Source organism: Ipomoea triloba, chromosome 1 (assembly GCF_003576645.1).
Source record: "Ipomoea triloba cultivar NCNSP0323 chromosome 1, ASM357664v1".
NCBI classification, from domain to species: Eukaryota; Viridiplantae; Streptophyta; class Magnoliopsida; order Solanales; family Convolvulaceae; genus Ipomoea; species Ipomoea triloba.
Window position 1 is genome coordinate 14210548 of NC_044916.1, and position 9640 is coordinate 14220187.

Here is a 9640-nt window from a genome sequence, read left to right on the forward strand (position 1 = left end):
ACTTACTTTAGAAACTACGGTTTTGAAAACATGATTCTTCCTTCAATTTTTCTTACTCAAATCATTTCTTTTGGACATATTTCACCAATGAGTCCAGTACTTGAAATCGGCTACCTCTTTAGCCCCTGAAGGATTTTCAAACATCATTTTCTCAAACAATAAGGTTTTGACAACCTTTATATCAAAATAGCATACGTTTTTCAACGTAAGTTTTCATAAACATTTTTGGATACACTTCATATGTCCATCTCACACTTAAAATCAACCAACATCCTTAACTATCGTCCTCAACAACTTCCACTATGATCAACACCATTAGATCATAACTTGAGGATATCGTACATCCAAATATATATAAATTCTAATAGGTAAGGTCATTGCCTAACCATAACCCAAAAACATCCAACAACTACTTTCTCAAGATTCACCATATACAACCTTTATCTCAACATTTCCATATGACAATTTCCTCAATACACATCATAATAATATCTTTACCTAACTTTATCACCATTAACTCACTAACTACCTCACAATTATCATTAACACATCCATAATCATACTAAGCATAATTCAGAAAATTCAGCTTGGCGCAGTCCGAAGGATTGAGCCGGTAAAAATAGTTCCCGAACTCTTTTCCACTTGAAATTTTTATGGTAGAATCCCAACTTATAGTACTTGATGTCCATAAAAAGTTTTGGTCATTTTGGTCCGCCAATAAACACAGAAAATTCCATCTTTGCCCTTGGCAGTGTGCTGTCCGGAATTTTTCTCTCTCTGGACCAGTTTTGGAGAAAAATTCGAAAACCATACTTATACTACTCCGATCATTATGAAATTTTATATGCGGGTTCTACACTTATAGAACTACATGTCTAAAAAAAATAGGATTAAAATACCTTACCAATATTTCCCAATAAATCTCGGAAGTTACTGCCAGAATCTACCCTGATTTCCTTTCACTATTCTCACAAGTATAAGCTCATATGAACATAAATATAACATATACATGCATATCCAAGCTATGAACATGTATAAAAAAATATTTCCAAAGCTCAAAAACACCATATTTCAACCAAAAATCAATTATCCAAATTCAAGTGACTAATTCCAACTTAAAGGAATTCCTTACCTTGTAAAGGATTTCTAACACCTTAGGAAGCAATTTTGGATCCTTTCCCCAATTTTCACCTTAAAACCTAGGTTCAAAATCAACACCATAACATCATGTATCAAGAAATTAAACATAGATTCATAACCTAGGAAGGATTACAAAGCTTTCTACCGAATAATATCGAAAACTTACCGAATAAATTGGAAGTTTAGAAGGATTTGGCTATGGAACTTTGGAAGAAAAAATGGTGGAAGATGATCACACCTCTCTCTCTCTCTTTTTGGCATTTGGGGAAGAAAAGGGAAAAAAAATTCCTTTTATATTTAATCCCAACTTATGGGATAAGCTTTAGGAAAAAAAATAATAAAATAATAAAATATCTCCACAACATATCAGTTGTGGTCCAAACAGATAAAGTTTCGGTGGAAAATAATCCAGAAAGAATAATTTTCGAAACCACAAATTTATTCCAGTCAAAAGCTCCAAAATGGGCTAGGTTCGGTACACTGCGGAAATTTCGCGGTGTACGATCAGAAATAAATTTCGACCCTTATAGCTCATCCAATTTCAACTTAACTAAGCAGGAAGTTCATACTTAGTCATAACATGCCTAATCATCAATTTTTAAGGAAATCCGAGCTGAAAATTCGTCCTCGAAAATTTTACGGTTCGTGACCGGCACGAACGATCGCAGCTTAATGACAACTATACCTCCGTATAAAAATTCCCTTGACATATCGGGAGATCATCTTATGAATGTCATAGCCTAAAGATATATTTTCCGACCCTTAGACTTATCGGAAAGACGAGGGGTTACAGTCTACCCTCCTTAAAAAGAGTTTCGTCCCCGAAACTTCCTTCTTATCATCTATGGTTTCAAAAGACTACTACTATTCCCCAAAGATTCAAACTTAAAGTTCAAACCTAGATCTCAACCTTGAGCTCTGATACCACTTTGTAACACCCCAATTTTCAACTCTTACATTTATTACAAAATCCGTAATAAAACGCTGCGGAAGCTTACATCATATCAACAGAAAACCGGGTGCTACCGCCACACCTAGAGTGAATTCTATCACCTCTTTGACAAACTCCACTCTAAGTGCACAGGCTAAACTTACAACATTAATAACAATCCCTGTCTACATCAAAGAGTAGACCTCAACCTGTACTTCCCTTCTATTCCGAGCTCATCGGCTACAGGGGCCCACACTAATCTGCAACTGATAAGAAACACATTGAAGTGCAGTTAGCGCGACGGCTAAGTAAGGAAATCCGATGTCACTCAAAAGTAGACAAAGGTTTGAAAACATAATCATTTGGAAAATAGTATATCGTTCAGTGAATCAAAATCCACTCGTCTCGTAAGACAAAATCATTTCTTTCTCAAAGACGTTACAGAGTAACTCTTTACTCATTTTTAAAACTTCCTTAGTTTCATATAGTAAGAGTGAGGCCTACAACCTCGGGCCATGGCACTCCAGCCCTCCCGTAGGTTCCTCCCTTATCCCAACCCCGGGCCGTGGCACTCAAGCCTTCCCGTGGGCACCTCTCCTTATTCCAACATGACGACATAACGGCGAATAGACTTCGCTCTAACAATATAATATAACGACCACTGGGCAAGGGCACTTAAAGCCACCCGTGGGTCAATCAAGGTCCTCCTCAACTTACTTTAGAAACTACGGTTTTGAAAACATGATTCTTCCTTCAATTTTTCTTACTCAAATCATTTCTTTTGGACATATTTCACCAATGAGTCCAATATTTGAAATCGGCTACCTCTTTAGCCCCTGAAGGATTTTCAAACATCATTTTCTCAAACAATAAGGTTTTGACAACCTTTATATCAAAATAGCATACGTTTTTCAACGTAAGTTTTCATAAACATTTTTGGATACACTTCATATGTCCATCTCACACTTAAAATCAACCAACATCCTTAACTATCGTCCTCAACAACTTCCACTATGATCAACACCATTAGATCATAACTTGAGGATATCGTACATCCAAATATATATAAATTCTAATAGGTAAGGTCATTGCCTAACCATAACCCAAAAACATCCAACAACTACTTTCTCAAGATTCACCATATACAACCTTTATCTCAACATTTCCATATGACAATTTCCTCAATACACATCATAATAATATCTTTACCTAACTTTATCACCATTAACTCACTAACTACCTCACAATTATCATTAACACATCCATAATCATACTAAGCATAATTCAGAAAATTCAGTTTGGCGCAGTCCGAAAGATTGAGCCGGTAAAAATAGTTCCCGAACTCTTTTTCACTTGAAATTTTTATGGTAGAATCCCAACTTATAGTACTTGATGTCCATAAAAAGTTTTGGTCATTTTGGTCCGCGAATAAACACAGAAAATTCCATCTTTGCCCTTGGCAGTGTGCTGTCCGGAAATTTTGTCTCTCTCTGGACCAGTTTTGGGAAAAATTCCGAAAACCATACTTATACTACTCCGATCATTATGAAATTTTATATGCGGGTTCTACACTTATAGAACTACATGTCTAAAAAAAATAGGATCAAAATACCTTACCAATTTTTCCCAATAAATCTCGGAAGTTACTGCCAGAATCTACCCTGATTTCCTTTCACTATTTTCACAAGTATAAGCTCATATGGACATAAATATAACATATACATGCATATCCAAGCTATGAACATGTATAAAAAAATATTTCCAAAGCTCAAAAACACCATATTTCAACCAAAAATCAATTATCCAAATTCAAGTGACTAATTCCAACTTAAGGGAATTCCTTACCTTGTAAAGGATTTCTAACACCTTAGGAAGCAATTTTGGATCCTTTCCCCAATTTTCACCTTAAAACCTAGGTTCAAAATCAACACCATAACATCATGTATCAAGAAATTAAACATAGATTCATAACCTAGGAAGGATTACAAAGCTTTCTACCGAATAATATCGAAAACTTACCGAATAAATTGGAAGTTTAGAAGGATTTGGCTATGGAACTTTGGAAGAAAAAATGGTGGAAGATGATCACACCTCTCTCTCTCTCTTTTTGGCATTTGGGGAAGAAAAGGGAAAAAAAATTCCTTTTATATTTAATCCCAACTTATGGGATAAGCTTTAGGAAAAAAAAATAATAAAATAATAAAATATCTCCACAACATATCAGTTGTGGTCCAAACAGATAAAGTTTCGGTGGAAAATAATCCAGAAAGAATAATTTCCGAAACCACAAATTTATTCCAGTCAAAAGCTCCAAAATGGGCTAGGTTCGGTACACTGCGGAAATTTCGCGGTGTACGATCAGAAATAAATTTCGACCCTTATAGCTCATCCAATTTCAACTTAACTAAGCAGGAAGTTCATACTTAGTCATAACATGCCTAATCATCAATTTCTAAGGAAATCCGAGCTGAAAATTCGTCCTCGAAAATTTTACGGTTCGTGACCGGCACGAACGATCGCAGCTTAATGACAACTATACCTCCGTATAAAAATTCCCTTGACATATCGGGAGATCATCTTATGAATGTCATAGCCTAAAGATATATTTTCCGACCCTTAGACTTATCGGAAAGACGAGGGGTTACAACTGTTATGCCATGGTAGGGATACCTACCTGATGAATATGATTAAGTGGGTAGTAGAATTGTGGTAAAGGACTTGAGTAGTTACTATACTATCTTTTGGCCGGTTAGACCCTCGAATTCTAACTTTAAGAGAGCTAACTCAGAATCGCTTGTTCAGCAAGATGCCTCCTAGACGAAGCGTACCTGCTAGGGAAAGCAATGATGTCTCGGCGATGGACCGTATGGCCATGGCAATGGAACAGATTTGAGTCATCTGTTTGGACAATAGTAAAGAGGAATTTGGCAGACTCATGGACTAATGAGTGCCAGATGTTGGAAATTAAGGGGAGTAATTCGGACTGAGAGTCTGAAAATTTGAATTGAAAGTGTCAAAGCCAAAAGGAAGGGCATGATAGTATTAATGGTTAGGTTACCTCTTGATCGAGGATGACTTCCAGTTTCCTTTTAAAACCGAATTCCTCGTACTCCTCGGTTAGTTGAAAAGCTCTTTCATTTGAAAACCGTGGCCCGAAATGCTTTTGAGTTTCGGGGACGAAACTCTTTTTAAGGGGGGTAGACTGTAACCCCTCGTCTTTTCGAATAAGATTAAGGTTCGAGAAATATGTCTTTAAGCTATGACATTCCTGAGATGAGTGACCGATGCGTCAAAAGGATTTTTATAAGGAAATATAGTTATTATTAAGCTGCGATCGTACGTCCCGGTCACGAACCGTAAAATTTTTAGGAACTAGTATTTGGACTTGTTTGTCCTAGGAAATGGATTTCTAGACACCATACTATTATTCTTGAATTTCCTATTTAATTAGATTAGCCCATAGCAGCGAAAATTTATTTTGATCGTACATCGCTAAATTTCGCGGTGTACCGAACCTAGCCCAATTTTGAGGGTTAGTCTGGAATAAATTTTTAGTTTCGGAAATTATTCTATCTGGATTATTTTCCACCGAAACTTTATCTGTTTGGACCCCAACTGATAAGTTGTGGATATATTTTATTATTTTATTATTTTTTTTCTTAATCTTATCCCATAAGCCATCAAGTGTGATCAAAATATAAAAGCCAATTTATTCCATTTCCCTTGTGTTTTGCCGAAATGAGAGAGAGAAAGGGAGAGAGAGATTCTTCATCTTCTTCCTCCTTGAAGCTTCAAATTCCATAGCCAAAATCCTTCTCAAGTCTCAATTTTATTCGGTAAATCTTCGTTTTTATTCGGTAAATAGTTCTATTTTCCTTCCTAGAGCATGGATTTGAGATTAATTTCTTGAAATCTCTTGTTATGGTGTTGATTGTGATCTTAGGATTTTAAGAAGAATTTGGGGGAAATCACTCAAAGACTCTTTCTAAGGATTTTAGTAGCTAATTGAGGTAAGGAATTCCCTTAAGTTGGAATTAGTCACTTGAATTTGGATAATTGATTTTGGTTGAAATATGGTGTTTTTGGAGTTTTGGGAATATTTTTGTATACATGTTCATAGCTTGGATATGCTTGTATATGTTGTATTTATGTCCATATAGGCTTATACTTGAGAAAATAGTGAAAGGAAATCAGGATAGATTCTGGCAGTAACTTCCGAGATTTATTGGGAAAATTTGGTAAGGTATTTTGACTCCATTTTTCTCAGATATGTAGTTCTATAAGTGTAGAACCCGCATATAAAATTTCATAATGATCGGAGTAGTATAAGTATGGTTTTATGAATTTTTCCCAAAACTGGTCCAGAGAGAGACAAAATTCCGGACAGCACACTGCCAAGGGCAAAGATGGAATTTTCTGTGTTTATTCGCGGACCAAAATGACCAAATCTTTTTACGGACATCAAGTACTATAAGTTGGGATTCTACCATAAAAATTTCAAGTGAAAAAGAGTTCGGGAACTATTTGTACCGGCTCAATCTTTCGGACTGCGCCAAGCTGAAATTTTCTGAATTATGCTTAGTATGATTATGGATGTGTTAATGATAATTGTGAGGTAGTTAGTGAGTTAATGGTGATTAGGTGATGCTAAGGACGTGGATTATGACTATGTTCTACATAATACACATATGTATATGTCATGTTATGGTACTAGTATGTGTAATTATCTATACTATGAAATATGTTATGTTATGTTGTTAGTAGGCCAAATTACCTATATTGTGAATATAGTATATGTCAATATATATATACATATATACGTGTATGTAGTATATATATATCATATGTATAGGATGTATATATATGTACATGTATTTATATAGTATACAACAAGTAGGTACAAGTAGTATAACGTATGACATTATGTATATATAATTGTAGTATATGTACCGTATTATGTATACATATTATATGTGTGTATGGGGCAGCATATATATATATATACGTGTTGTGTATATATATATATATGGTATGTGTGTATATATGTATATATGTGTATTATGTATATATGTATATATACGGGTAATGTGTGTATATATGTACATATATGAGTATGTATGTATAATTAAATAAAGTGTTGTAGTATGTATATATTTGGGTATGTGTACCTTAAGTGAATATGCATAAATATGTGGAAAGTGTTGTGTGGTGTGCATATATACATACGTGTAGGGTGATGATGGAAAATGTTTTGAGAGACAAGACTTGTGAACCAAGGTGAGAATGGTAATTGATTTCAAAATGGGGACTTGATTTTGTAGAAAATGTCCAAAAATGATTTTGACTCAAGGAAGATGAGAAAGGAAGGAAAATGTTTTCAAAACCTTAGTTTCAGGAAGTCAAAGAGGACCTTGTCATTTATATTACCTCGGGCTATAGTACCGATGGTTTTCTTCAATATATGTAGAGTTGTCTCTACGTCACTTCGTCAGGCGTAGGGAGTCTCTGCGTCACTCAGTCAGGCGTAGGGAGTCTCTGCGTCACTCAGTCAGGCGTAGGCCGTGGGGGTGTGCACACTTAAGTATAGATACTCATGTCATTTTCGGGTTGGTATCAGCTTTATGGACCTAGGTAGGGCCAAACTAGGGACCATAATGATGAACCTTCGTCCAAGGGATCACGAATGAGACTTGGGGCAGGACCGTAATCCCCATGTCCAGATCCGATTTCGGTCTAGTCAAAGAAACTTGTATCCTCAATATGCTCTCTTGCTTCTAGTCAGAAACTAAGTAGCGTTTTCGTAATTAAAGACAACTAGAGGTCATAATTGCGGCAATGACATATGTAATAGACATGGCTGTTGGTCCCAAGGGGATGGGGTACAAGTCTAGAGGGGGGGGGGGTGAATAGACTTGTATAAGATTTTGCAAATCTTTTTCGACTTCTCGTGTGTATTGGACTTAGGATGTTTAGGTCCGATACCTCACAAGATGAAGGCAAAGTTTTATGCGCAGCGGAAAGGTTATCCCCTTTTAGTTAGCACGAGTTTGAGTTAGTTCGAGAGGTGCGGTTATATGCAGTGCAATTCGAGAGTTATATAGCGAGAGATAAAAGCAGAAAGTAAATGCGAGAGAGATTTTTAAGTGGTTCGGCCAACCCGCCTACATCCACTCTTCTTCCAGAAACTCCCTGGAAGGATTGCACTAAAACTTCCCTTTTTAGTACAATATCGAGCGCTTGAGCTTTGATCACGAAGCCCGCCTCAAGCCTCAGGTTTTTCGCCCCGCTTCTTGTTACTCCACCTATCGAGCACTTGACCTTTGATCACCAAGCCCGCGTCAAGCCTCAGGATCTTCACAAGACAGCTCCCAGGTTACTCCGCCTCTCCTCGGGTTTTTCTCCCCGCTTCCAGTTACTCCACCTCTCGAGCACTTGAGCTTTGATCACCAAGCCCGCCTCAAGCCTCAGGATCTTCACTAGACAGCTGCCAGGTTACTCCGCCTCTTCTTGCTTAATCCAAAGCAAGGACCTTTGGTTGTCACAGTTGAGTGTAACAAGCTCCAATCTGACCAGAAGCTATCGTTGTATCGTAACACCCCAATTTTCAACTCTTACATTTATTACAAAATCCGTAATAAAACGCTGCGGAAGCTTACATCATATCAACAGAAAACCGGGTGCTACCGCCACACCTATAGTGAATTCTATCACCTCTTTGACAAACTCCACTCTAAGTGCACAGGCTAAACTTACAACATTAATAACAATCCCTGTCTACATCAAAGAATAGACCTCAACCTGTACTTCCCTTCTATTCCGAGCTCATCGGCTACAGGGGCCCACACTAATCTGCAACTGATAAGAAACACATTGAAGTGCAGTTAGCGCGACGGCTAAGTAAGGAAATCCGATGTCACTCAAAAGTAGACAAAGGTTTGAAAACATAATCATTTGGAAAATAGTATATCGTTCAGTGAATCAAAATCCACTCGTCTCGTAAGACAAAATCATTTCTTTCTCAAAGACGTTACAGAGTAACTCTTTACTCATTTTTAAAACTTCCTTAGTTTCATATAGTAAGAGTGAGGCCTACAACCTCGGGCCATGGCACTCCAACCCGCCTCAAGCCTCAGGATCTTCACAAGACAGCTCCCAGGTTACTCCGCCTCTCCAAGGTCTTTCTCCCCGCTTCCAGCTACTCCACCTCTCGAGCACTTGACCTTTGATCACCAAGCCCGCGTCAAGCCTCAGGTTTCTTTCACTCGGACAGCTGCCAGGTTACTCCACCTCTCTTGCTTAATCCAAAGCAAGGGTTTTTGGTTGTCACAGTTGAATGTAACAGACTCCAATCTGACCACAAGCTATCGTTGAATCAACTTCGGTGTAGAGCAGCTTCGGTCACCTTCTAGATGTATAACAGTTTAAGCTTTGTAACTCTCTTAAACACTAAGATGTGTTTTCTCGCTGTTTTGATATCAGGATGATATTCCAAATTTAGACTTGCACTTGAACGTTTTGAATCAGACACCTCTTTCGAATTTTCTAACTTCTTTTTGATTTGTGTCTTCA